This window comes from Eurosta solidaginis, chromosome 3 (genome assembly GCF_040869045.1).
Source record: "Eurosta solidaginis isolate ZX-2024a chromosome 3, ASM4086904v1, whole genome shotgun sequence".
NCBI lineage: Eukaryota > Metazoa > Arthropoda > Insecta > Diptera > Tephritidae > Eurosta > Eurosta solidaginis.
The window spans coordinates 281,582,200-281,596,282 of NC_090321.1; the positions used below are offsets into that span (position 1 = coordinate 281,582,200).

The 14,083-nt window shown below is 38.8% G+C and overlaps 1 protein-coding gene across 5 annotated transcripts in view; it reads left to right on the forward strand.

Moving 5' to 3' along the window:
• Cul4 (cullin 4) overlaps positions 1 to 14,083 on the forward strand; it is a 39,921-nt gene that overhangs the window by 3,236 nt on the left and 22,602 nt on the right. The gene's annotated exons all lie outside the window — the stretch shown is intronic.

The window sequence follows — 14,083 nt, forward strand, 5'->3', positions numbered from 1 at the left end:
GTATGTCGGGGTTGATTCTAGATATGTTAGAGTTTAACCTGTTACAGTATCCAGAACGAAGTTGAGCCAGAGTGACTCGCGTTCCCCTGGGGAGTATGCGTTCCTCTTCCGCTAGTTTTGGGTACTGTTCCCTGAGTACTAGATTCACCGGGCAATTCCCGGCATAGAAGTCCGACGCCTGATTGTGGAGTTCACCAAGGACCTGCTTGTGTTTTTTTGCCTCACACGGCTGAGTTCTCAGGTGCCGTATTTCCTCAAAATGCATACGGAGATGACTCCTTAAGTCCCTAGGCGGTGTTGGCTCATCAATCAGATGTATGTTGGGATGCCCAGGTTTCTGGGTATTCAACAGGAACTGTTTGGTTAGCATCTCATTTCTCTCCCTGATGGGGAGTATTCTCGCCTCATTATGTAGATGGCGTTTTGGGGACTCTAAGAAGACAGCCCGTGGCGGTTCTGAGCGCAGTATTTTGGCAGGCCTGTAGCTTCTTCCAGTGGGTAGTTTTTAGGCTTGGCAACCATATAGGGGACGCGTAGCACGTAAACGGCTGGCCAATTGCTTTGTATGTGGTAATGAGCGTTTCTTTGTCTTTTCCCCAAGTACTGCCAGCAAGGGATTTGAGGATTTTATTACGGCTCTGGATTTTCGGAACAATTGCGGCTGCGTGCTCACCAAAATGTAGATCCTGATCAAACGTCACACCCAAGATTGTGGGGTTTAGGACAGTCGGTAGCGTAGTGCCATCGACGTGGATGTTCAAAATGGTCGACATTTGGGACGTCCAAGTTGTAAATAAGGTCGCGGATGATTTAGTCGGTGATAAGGCCAGGTTTCGCGAGGCGAAAAAACTGGAGAGATCAGGGAGGTAGCCGTTTATTCTGTTGCAAAGCTCATCGATCTGTGGGCCCGGGCCTGTGGCCACTATTGTGCAGTCATCGGCGTAAGAAACGATAGTAACTCCTTCCGGTGGCGAAGGTAGTTTTGATATGCAAAAATTAAACAAAAGTGTGGATAGGACACCACCCTGTGGCACCCCTGGTTTAATTCTTCTCGGCTTTGATGTTTCGTTTCTGAATTGCATCGATGCCTGCCGACTTTTATGGATGTGTTATTATGGATATTCAGGATATGTTATTATGGATATTCAACTCATCTGGATATTCAGGATATGTTATTATGGAATATTCAACTCATCTGGTATCTATAATTGTTCAATAAATTTATTCGTTCAATATTCACGATACATTTTAATTATATATTCGTTTAATGATAAATTCAAAAGTAAAGTAAAGTAATATGAAAATTTTCACATCAAATATAACATGAAATATAAAAATTTGAAACTCGATTTTTAAAGAAAAATTAAAGTTTTAACAATAACAAGTATTTCATAACAACGTGTTAATTCCCTACACTACTCCCCTCTTCCAAATTGTTCCATATTTAACAAATTAAATGTAACTCTTTTTGTTTTATTCAAACAATTATATTTACTCGCATCCAAATATGCAGGTTTAATTCTGTCTATAGAAATATTCATGAATTTATTATAATAATTAATTTTGAACCACTTTGGTGTTTTCTCTATTACCTCAAATGGTCCTTCATATGGCTCTTGTAATCCAGTTCTCTTTCTATCAACTCTAACTAATACAAACTTGCAATCATATAAATCTTTTGGAACATAAACTAGTGAATTTTTATGATGAGATATGTTTGATGCACAATTCTTTAAATTTTGTTTTAATTTGAACAGAACATCAGATGAGTCAAAGTTATTTTCAGATCGAACTACCATTTGTGAAGGAAGTCTTAGATTTTCCCCATATACCATTTCTGCAGCTGTAGATTGAATGTCTTCTTTATAGGATGATCGCAAACCTAACAACACTATAGGTAACTCCTCGTACCATTCAGCTGCACTTCCACTTGCCATAATTGAAGCTTTAAGTTGCATATGAAAGCGTTCAACTATTCCATTAGCTTGCGGATGATAAGCAGTGGTTATGATTTTATGACTTCCTAATAGTTTTGCGCTCCCTGATCAGTTGTAATTGTCAACGGAACTCCAAATCGTGATATATACTCACGAAAGAAAGTTTCTGCCACATTTTTCGCGGAAATATTTTGAAGAGGATATGCTTCTGGCCAACGAGAATTCCTATCTATTAAAGTTAATATATACCTAAAATCATGTGATGGAGGAAGAGGTCCAACGATATCTAAATGTACATGTTCAAAACGCCCTTTTGGAATTGGTATTTTCGAAACTTGCGATTTTGTATGTCTATAAATTTTACTTTTTTGACAATTAATGCACTCTTTCGCCCACTGGTTTACATCTTTATTCATTCCTGGCCAAAAATATCTATTAGTGATTAACCGGCGTGTTGCTTTAATACCAACGTGGGCTATACCATGTAATTTCTCAAACACTAATTTTCTTAACACTTGAGGTATATATGGCCTTGTTAAATTAAGTGATGTCTCACACAAAATTTGAATATTTAAAAATGGAACTGATATTAGTTCTAATTTATGTCTACAATTCAGATTTTCTACTAATGATTTTATTTCACCATCTTTTCCTTGTTCAATAAATAACTCTTTTAAATTTATATCAATGGTTTCTAACGTTAAAACTTCGGGTATCCTTGACAACGCATCTGCAACACAGTTTAATTTCCCTTTTATGTATTTAATGTCACTAGTAAATTGGGATATGAACTCCAAATGTCTTGTCTGTCTTGGACTTCGATCCACCTTTGAATTCAATGCAAATGTAAGTGGCTTGTGATCCGTATAAACCGTAAAAGATCTACCTTCCAACCAATGTTTAAAGTGTTTAATAGTTAAATAAATAGCGAGTAACTCTCTATCAAAAGTACTATATTTACATTCAGACGGACTAAGTTTCTTAGAGAAGAAAGCTAACGGTTCTTTAGTATTGTTGATTTCCTGTTGAAGAACTCCTCCAATAGCCCTATTTGATGCGTCTACAGCAACAGAAAGAATTGCTTCACTGTTGAAATGTGTTAACAATGTTTTCTTAGCAAAACTCTCTTTTACTTTCTCAAATGCCTGCAATGTTTCATCAGACCAATCAAGTACTTTATCTTTGCTCTTCGATGCTTTCGTTATCATGCTGTATATTGGGTCTAGCATTCCAACAAGCTTTGGTATATACCTATGATAAAAATTAACCATTCCCACAAACGTTTGCATTTGTTTGATTGACATTGGTCGTCCAAAATCAAGAATTGATTGAATTTTCTCTGCTGATGGTTGAATACCTTCAGACGATATGTTGTAACCTAGGAAATTAATTTTACCTACTCCAAAAACGCATTTAGATGGCTTGATGTTCAATCCGTACTTATCTAAACGTTGAAATAGTATATTAAGATGTTGTAAATGTTCTGATTCATCTTTACTAGCTATCAGTATGTCGTCCAAATAAACAAATATTAAATCTAAATCGTGCAACACTTCATTTATAAACCTTTGGAATGTTTGAGCTGAATTTCGTAATCCAAAAGGCATTCTGACGAATTCGAACATTCCAAAAGGTGTAGTTATGGCAGTCTTATGAATGTCTTCTTCCGCAACAGGTATCTGATGGTAAGCCCTAACCAAATCTATCTTTGAAAATATTGTTTTATTTTTGAATTCGATATGTAAATCATGTATGTGTGGCAAAGGGTATCGATCAGGTACAGTGATTAAATTAATCCTACGATAATCTCCGCAAGGACGCCAGTCATTTGCGTCTTTCTTAGGTACTAAATGTAATGGCGATGTTCCATGTGATTTAGATGGACGGCATATTCCTGATTTTAATAAAAAATCGAATTCAGTCTTTGCTATTTTAAATTTAACAGGATCTAAACGTCTTGGCCTACAAAAAGGTAATATTCCATTCGTTATAATATGATGAACTGTTGAATGATTAAACCTTTTTATTATAATCTGGCTCAGAAGTTAAAGAAGGAAAATTTTTTAAAAGTTTTGTATATTGATTTTCAACTGAAAATAATTTAGGCAATGAAATATTGCAAAACCCGGATATAGCATCTACAGATAAACTAGTTAGAGGATCTATTAATTTCTTATTCTTTATATCTATTAAAAGTCCATATTTTTCTAAAAAATCTGCACCTATGATCGGTTTTGAAATATCTGCAATAAGAAATACAAACGGAAATTCTCGACGGAGTCCCAAATTAAGTTTTAATAATTTTTTTCCATAAGTCGAAATCATGCTGCCATTAGCAGCCGTTAAAATAATATCTGAAGATTTTTTGTAAATTTTGAATTTAGATGAAGGAAGAACTGAAATCTCAGCACCACTATCTATTAAGAATTTTAGCTTGCTTTCTTTATCTAATACAAACAAGCGACGTGTTGAAAAATTCAAAATGCTGTTGTTAGTCGCTGCAACAACAGCGCTGTCTAGTTTGTTTGACTAGGACCATTTTTCTGGAAAGCACACGGTTCTTCACATTTACGAGCTTTACTGCCGAAACGATAATGATACTTACATAACCAGTTTTGAGACTTTGATCTACCTCGCGACTGAGAATTCCTGCGAAAACTAAAATTCCGCCTTTTTGGACGTGACTGTCTGTCATTAATTTGTGTTTTAATCTCGTTAATATCTAATTGTAAATGATTAAAACTTTCACATATTTTTGTTGTGACCTTCGCTAAATTCTCTACAATTTTTCCAAATTCATCAATATTAATAGAAGATGTAACAACTCTATTTCTAACTGCACAAATTTCATTCCTATCGTAAGGATTGCGTATATTTTCTGACGAAAACTTACATGGATCCTCTATATCTATAAGAGACCTGTTTTGTCTATCTCCCGCGCCCGTTTCACGCGGAGAATGAAACATTTTGAAAAAGGTTCACAAAATATAAAAAAAAAAAAAAAATAAATAACAATCCTATAGACTTCTATAAATATATTATAAAATTAAAATCGAATTATATAATAATAAATATTTAATAGTTGATGTGGATATGTTGTAACGTTACAGCTGAATGACTGCACAGTAAATGCACACGAAACGTAGTGACCGAAATCACTACCACACACTTTAGCGACGCTCTGATCCACGTATTAACGTAATTCGATGACGAAAGTAGAACAAGTAGACATTGTAATATACATAATTATTTATCAAATGTAAAGGTAACTCATAAACGCCGTCGTTTGCTGTTGCAGTGATGAATTACTTTATAGATAACTGCGCTGTTGGTGACTAACTGAGAGCAAAAATGTATAGAACTTTCTAAGTGATTCAAGATGCAGTGAGTATAATTGAGGATACGTATGTGCGTATGTATTGAGCAATTTGACTGCTGACTCAGATGTACTTTTGAGTTTGTGTTATACTCCTTCAACAAATAAGTCGTAACGTAGTTGACGATTTCCGCTTTGTACCGTTGATAGCATTCGTCCTCAAAACGTTCACATGAACAAAAATACAAAAGATACTTACACTGCTGTAAAAATTTAACTAATGGTATACAAATTAGTTGGGAAGAACTATATCTTTTGGTGTTGCTGGAGTAATTTGTTAATATCAAGCAGTTGAAGAGAGTGAAGATGCATTAGCGCAGTCGGTAAAATGTTTGTTGTGCTGCTTGAATATTTTGGCTTCTGCCAAAAACTTTACGATTTTATGTGATGATCTGAAGATAGAGTAACACCAAGAAACCTTCCAGAAATATTGATTGTATGGATTGCTGGCCGTTTGTTGTATATATCTAATATTCCGCTTTGAGTAAAATTTCAGCTTGAATTCGCAAGGATTACGTCTAGAAATACGTTTGTTGTATATATCTAATATTCCGCTTATATCTAATATTCCGCTTTGAATAAAATTTCCAGCTTAAATTCGCAAGGATTACGCTCTTCGGTTCTTGGCGGGGTCGCCAAATTTTATGGATGTGTTATTATGGATATTCAGGATATGTTATTATGGATATTCAACTCATCTGGATATTCAGGATATGTTATTATGGAATATTCAACTCATCTGGTATCTATAATTGTTCAATAAATTTATTCGTTCAATATTCACGATACATTTTAATTATATTATATTCGTTTAATGATAAATTCAAAAGTAAAGTAAAGTAATATGAAAATTTTCACATCAAATATAACATGAAATATAAAAATTTGAAACTCGATTTTTAAAGAAAAATTAAAGTTTTAACAATAACAAGTATTTCATAACAACGTGTAGTAAATCCCTACACCGACCACCCAGATAATTTGCGGTCCACCTTTTAAGACATGGGGGAAGGGTAGACCCTTCCAAGTCTTGCAGTAACGTGCCATGGTTGTTCGTATCAAAAGCTGACTTATCTTGTTTGGTTGATTTTCCGACAGGGTTGATAAAGTATATTGGAACGATTTTCTGTCATCCCTTGTCAAATTTGGTTTTGAGACAAACCGGTTTCGGCGTTGTGCCATCATCAGTGTCGATTTTCGTTCTGATCTGTTGTTGTCATTTGTCCTGTATTTATAGTTCGTAGGTATATGAGCAGGTATTGTCAAATTGATGCTTGTGTATATTTAGTTATGTGTATGTGCTGTGTGTTCGTTCAGAACCGAGGGTGGTATACTAATCGATTTGTGTGGCTGACTGGGGTAGGTAGAAATCTGTGATTTTAGTCGTTTGACCTTCTTTGTCGGTTTTTTGTTTTGGTGTGTTAATTGTTTTGTGTTTATTTGTTGTTGTGTGTTTGTCTGTTGTACCTGTGTGATTAAGTTGTTTCCTGTAAACAAGTTTTAAAGGCTCGAATATTGTGTCAGAAATTGTGTTTATCTGTTCGTTTATTATTCTACCGTCGAATGTTTTCTGTTTGTAGATTTCCATGTTTTCGAGTACGTTGAGACGTCGGCCCTTTTCTTGTATGTGAAGAACCCTAACTTTATTGATGTTTGCTGGGGAACATTCATTCTCGACCATGTGATTCGCGAAGTTAGACTCGGGTATAATGTTTGGATTCCGTATTTTTTTGTTGTAATCTCTAATATGTTCTCTGAACCTCGTTATTATTTGCCGTCCTGTTTGTCCTGTGTAACTATGCTGGCATCCGCAGGTAAGCTTGTATATGCCGTGGCTGCTAAACGGATCCTCTGAGTTAATGTTAGTTCTTAGTTTTCACCCTAGATTGTTCGATGTTTTGAATGCTGTGTTAATGTTGTATTTTTTAAAGAAGTTTGCCAATTTATATGTTGCTTTTCCAGTATATGTCATAGTCGTCCAGCTATTATTTTCCTTTTCATTATTTCTTTTTGGTTCTCCATTTGTTCTTCTGAGCTTATCTACTAGTGCTTTTTTATATCCGTTGTTTGCAGCGATATTATATATGACCTCAAGTTCTCTCTTATATGCCTCTTGTGTAAGAGGTGTTCTTTCAAGTCTATGTACCAAGTGCCTTAATGCTGCATTTTTATGATGTTGAGGGTGATTTGAGGTATTGTGTATTATTGTGTCGGTGGCCGTTGACTTTCTATATATGTCATAGTTAAATCTTTTGGCTTCTTTATCAATATTTATCGTGAGGTCTAGATAGTTGATTCCTCCGTCTTTTTCGGTTTCCATTGTAAATTTTATATTGCCGTGCTGTTTGTTGAGGTACTCCAGTACGAGCTCTTTGTTATTAGTAGTTAAAACGCATATTATGTCATCCACGTATCTAGCATAAAATGACACGCCTAATTTGGACTTCAGCTCCTGTATGTACTTTTCTTCCAGATTTTGCATGAACACTTCCATAAGAATTGCTGATGTGGGGCTTCCCATTCCAAGACCATTTGTTTGTCTATATATTTTATTGTTGAATTTAAAATAGTTTTGACGTAAAGTGGTTATTAGCGTATTTGTGATTTGCATACTTTTCACTTTGTTTTTTGTGTTATGAACTATTGTTGAGCTAACTATGTCCAAAGTCTCCGATAGTGTTATAGATGGGTATAAATTTTTTTTGTCAAAAGATACCAATTTGCTGTTTCTTGTTAGCTCTACGGTCTCGAGTCTCTCTATTAGTTCTGTTGTGTTAGCTATTGCATATTCGTTCCTTAGCTCCAGAGTATCTATCAATATCGTTTTTAAATATTTGGACAGTTTGTAACATGGTGCCGATTCAAAATTAATGATGGGCCTCATTGGCGTGTCCGGCTTGTGGATTTTTGGTAGCGCAACCAGTGCAGGAGCCGAAGGGTTCATTTGGACCAATCTATGTGCCATGTTAGAATCTACTATATTTGTTGCATTTTTTATAGCAACTTTGATTTGTTTTTGGTATTCATCTGTGGGATCCTCTCTCATTCTACGACATTTCATTTCCTCTATGAGATCCTCGGTTTTGGATATATATTGCTCTTTTTCGATTAGCACAGTGGTGTTTCCTTTGTCCGCTTTCGTTGTGACAATATTGTTTTTCCTTAGTTTATGCCGTAGATTCTTTATTGTTTTCTCCTCTGTATTCGGTTTTTGTCCTTCCTGTGCTTTCACCTCCTTTTTTATGATTTCCCTGCACATGTGTCTTGCGTGCTCCTGTTCTTCCTGTGGTATCAATGATATTGCGATCTCCGCATCTACAATCGCTTGCTCCGTTTTTATACTCAGTTGAGCAGAGCTCACAGAGTATATTAACTTTGATTGGATAACGGTTGGTTGTACAGGTATAAAGGAATCGAGATAGATATAGACTTCCATATATCAAAATCATCAGTATCGAAAAAAAATTCGATTGAGCCATGTCCGTCCGTCCGTCCGTCTGTCCGTTAACACGATAACTTGAGTAAATTTTGAGGTATCTTGATGAAATTTGGTACGTAGGTTCCTGGGCACTCATCTCAGATCGCTATTTAAAATGAACGATATCGGACAATAACCACGCCCACTTTTTCGATATCGAAAATTTCGAAAAATCGAAAAAGTGCGATAATTCATTACCAAATACGGATTAAGCGATGAAACTTCGTAGGTGAGTTGAACTTATGACGCAGAATAGAAAACTAGTAAAATTTTGGACAATGGGCGTGGCACCGCCCACTTTTAAAAGAAGGTAATTTAGAAGTTTTGCAAGCTGTAATTTGGCAGTGATGAAATTTGGCAGGAACGTTACTCTTATTACTATATGTCTGCTTAATAAAAATAAGCAAAATCGGAGAACGACCACGCCCACTTTTTAAAAAAAAAATTTTTAATTCAAATTTTAAAAGAAAAGTTAATATCTTTACCGTATGTAAGTAAATTATGGCAACATTCAACTCCAGTAATGACATGGTGCAACAAAATACAAAAATAAAAGAAAATTTAAAAATGGGCGTGGCTCCGCCCTTTTTCATTTAATTTGTCTAGGATACTTTTAATGCCATAAGTCGAACAAACATTTACCAATCCTTGTGAAATTTCGTAGAGGCTTAGATTCTAGGACGATAACTGTTTTCTGTGAAAAAGGGCGAAATCGGTTGAAGCCACGCCCAGTTTTTATACACAGTCGACCGTCTGTCCTTCCGCCCGGCCGTTAACACGAAAACTTGAGCAAAAATCAATATATCTTTACTAAACTCAGTTCACGTACTTATCTGAACTCACTTTGTATTGGTGTAAAAAATGGCCGATATCCGACTATGACCACGCCCACTTTTTCGATATCGAAAATTACGAAAAATGAAAAAAATGCCATAATTATATACCAACTACGAAAAAAGGGATGAAACATGGTAATTGTATTGGTCTATTGACGCAAAATATAACTTTAGAAAAAAACTTGGTAAAATGAGTGTGACACCTACCATATTAAGTAGAAGAAAATGAAAAGTTTTGCAGGGCGAAATCAAAAGCCCTTGGAATCTTGGAAGGAATACTGTTCGTGGTATTACATATATAAATAAATTAGCGGTACCCGACCGATGACGGTCTGGATCACCCTGGTCCACATTTTGGTCGATATCTCGAAAACGCCTTCACATATACAACTAAGGGCCACTCCCTTTTAAAACCCTTATTAATACCTTTAATTTGATACCCATATCGTACAAACACATTCTAGAGTCACCCCTGGTCCACGTTTATGGTGATATCTCGAAAAGGCGTCCACATATAGAACTAAGGCCCACTCCCTTTTAAAATACTCATTAACACCTTTCATTTGATACCCATATCGTACAAAAAATTCTAGAGTCACCCCTGGCCCACCTCTATGGCGATATCTCGAAAAGGCATCCACCTATAGAACTAAGGCCCACTCCCTTTTAAAATACTCACTAACACCTTTCATTTGATACCCATATCGTACAAACAAATTCTAGAGTCACTCCTGGTCCACCTTTATGGCGATATCTCGAAAAGGCGTCCACCTATAGAACTTAGGCCCACTCCCTTTTAAAATTATTATTAACACATTTCATTTGATACCCATATTGTACAAACAAATTCTAGAGTCAGGCCTGGTCCACCTTTATGGCGATATCCCTTAATGGCGTCCATCTATAGAACTATGGCCCACTTCCTCTTAAAATACTCTTTAATACCTTCCATTTGATACACATGTCATACAAACACATTCCAGGGTTACCCTAGGTTCTGTTTACAACATGGTGATTTTCCCTTACTTTGTCTCCACAGCTCTCAACTGAGTATGTAATGTTAGGTTGCACCCGAACTTAGCCTTCCTTACTTGTTCTTACTGTATTCTGGTCCATGATATTGTGCTTCAGGCCCTTTTCGAGAAGTTGTGCCTCTTCCTTGGTAATGGCCACTGTTGTGAGGTTAACGAACTTGTCATGAAACTGGTGAGTGTTTTGGTTTTGGTTACCCTCTCGTTGTCCTCCAGCTTGTCCAATTTTCGGTTCAGCGACCTGTATTTTTGTTGTAGTTCCTGATCGACCTCTGTCTTAATGCGGTCGAAACATTCCATTAATGCAGTCGTAGGTAGTTGTTCTGCCAATCTTAAATGGATAGATAATAACTCGGCATTTATCTCATCCTTCTTCGAGTATAAGCTTTCCAACTCATATTTTAAAAAATCCTTTTCCGCTTTTCTAACTGTTTTCCTGCTAGATTTAGTATTTGCCTTTATTGTTATTTTTGCGAATTTCGGAGTAACATTCAATTCCAGGCATTGTTTGTTGAACCAAATGCTCGCCTTTGCTTTATATATTTACAGTAGGCGTCGCTTGTAAATTGTTAGTAGTCCGTTCGCGTTCAAGTTAAAAGCCTGACAAGCAATAACTGACTTATCTTGTTTGGTTGATTTTCCGACAGGGTGGATAAATGATGTATATTGGAACGATTTTCCGTCATCCCTTGTCAAATTTGGTTTTGAGACAAACCGGTTTCGGCGTTGTGCCATCATCAGTGTCGAAAAAGAACGAAAATCGTACGAGCCGTACGAGTATCTTTAGGTTTTTTAAGAATAAATCTCATACATCTGTTTTCATCTTTTGAAGTTTATCTATTTCTTTGTCTGACACAATGAATAGAATAGATGGGCAGTATACAAAGTGCGGTTATCTGGGTGCTAATGGCATTTAGCGCGGTGGTGGTGCTATGGAGTTTTCTGATGCCGTGCTGACCACAGGCTAGCTGCAAATTTGCTTTGAAGTAGGGGAGCAAAATGGCTTCAAGCGTCTTGGCTACTGGCGATAGGAGAGATATCGGGCGATATGACTCCTATGTTAGCTGGTTTCCCAGGCTTTAGTAGCGGGACCACCTTGGCCATTTTCCATTTTTCGGGTATGACAAAGGTGGAAAGAGACAGGTTGAAGACATGTGCTAAATATTTGAAGCCCTCTTTCCGTAGGCTTTTAAGCATCGGCATGGCTATGCCGTCTGGGCCCACTGCTTTGGATGGTTTAGCATGACCGATGGCATCCTCAACCTCTTTGGCGGTGATGGTAATTGGTGACGCGCTGAACTTATGTTTATGTGCGTGTCTGTTGGCCCTCCGTCTATTTTTGTCGACCGTAGAATGCATTATATATTGTCGGCAGAAAGCACTCGCGCATTTTTTCGCATCCGACAGCACTTTGTCGCCAAAGGCGATGGAAACTTTGTCATTGTGCCTAGACGGATTCGATAGGGACTTTACAGTGCACCAAAGTTTACCTACACCGGCAGAGAGGTTACAACCGCTTAGGTGCTCCTCCCATTTCGCCCGCTTGTGTTCATCCACAAGCAATCTGATTTGGTTTATATCCCTTATTTGGGGGTCGCCGGGATCAAGCTGTCTTATAAGGTCACGTTCTCTCGCTAAACTTGCGGCCTCTGCCGGGAAGAAGGGCCGAATTTCGGGGATTCTACCGGCGGGAATGACACGAGCCGAGGCGGATTCAATGACCTTGCGGAAAGCACACTCCCCTTGGCGGGCATCAGTTGGGATAGGGAGGGCAACAAAGCGGTTGTCTGTAAAGGATTTGTATTCGTCCCACTTTCCTTTTTTAAAGTTAATGAAAGTGCGTTTTTCTGCGAAGATGAAGTCGGCGGAACGCTCAAGCGAAATAAGTATAGGCAGGTGGTCGGATGCCAATGTTACCATCGGCTGCCAGTTGTCGCATTTTACGAGTTCTGCGCTCACAATTGAAATATCCGGCGAACTGTGACAGCTTTCTACCATGCGTCTCCGTTTATTGTGCAGAACATCGTTTCCACCCGCAAGTTTGAATGCCATAGATCGTGATGGGCATTGAAATCGCCTTAGATAATGCGATTGTTTCCAGTGAGTACGCCGCTGATATCAGGGCGGTATCCACTGGGGCAACAGGTGACAAGAGGGATGTAGATGCTGATGATTTCCAGGTTTCCATCGCCCGACCGGACAGATAATCCTTGACATTCTAAGACACTGTCCCTGCGGTCGATGTCGGGATCAAATTTATGATATTGCACAGTGTGGTGTTTGATAAACGCGAGGCCGCCTCCATTTCTGCTCTCGCGATCTTTTCTGTGGACGTTATACCCGGAACAGGTCTGCAATGCAGATCATGCTGTGAGTTTAGTCTCTTGAATCGCAGCAATGCGGATGTTGTGCCGCTTCATGAAGTCGACTATCTCCGTGATCTTCCCAGTTAATCCATTACATTTTAACTGCAGAATTCTGAAGTGCATAGGGAGTAAGTGACGGGTGACTACGCCTGGGTTGTGGAAGGCCAGAACGCGATTGCAGTTGTGGCCCTGGGACCACACGTCCTTGGGTAAGCATTGGGGTACCCGGTGTATTTGGGCATGCGGCCTGGCAACATGGCGCAATGAAACCCGTCGGGGGTTGCCGTCGCGGAGACCAGAAAAACTAGGAAAGTGGCACCGTCCATGGCAAGATCTGCATTGGGCGAATGTCGCAAACGTATATATTCTGTGCTGTCCACGGTGCAAAGGGAGGTAGGGACTAAGAGTCTGTTTCCCTGACCTACACAATTGCTGCCGGAAAAGAGGGGGAAGAAGACTGGGACAGGGGCTGATGCTCGGCATTGCTCCCGACTCTACTACGGATATTGTAGGTATGAGTGGGAGCAGCCGTGTGAGTTGGTGGCGCCGTGGGGCGCGAGCAACAGCGGGTACTTGTTGCGGCTTGATGAGCAGCGGGCCTGCTGGAAGGTAGCGGGGGGGGGGGGGGGGGGGGGTGGCTAAGGCGCAGACTACAAGACGTCCTGGGGCGTGAACAGCAAGGAGCCACAAAATATTTATAGAAGTTACGTGGGCGTCTGGTTTTGGAGTCTAGCCCGGAACAACCTGTCCGATGCTTACACGAGACACACTGACAAGAGTATGACCGTCCTAAAAAGATTCTTTTCCGGCAGATGCAGCAAAACCAATTCTTAGGACCGGGGTCAGGAGACGGACCCGGTTTGTGTTCGATACCTTCCCGGAGCAAGAGAATATGGAGCAGTCCCGCTGCAAGGAGCTGCTGGGAGGATGACAATTTGTGGGAGGGACGCAACAAATTAAATGGGGTTACACTGAAATGGCAGTACTTGGTCGGAAAAAATCCCGAGTCGCTCTGGTACATAGAACCGACGGCCTTGGGAAGCGGGTACAAGCTTGTAG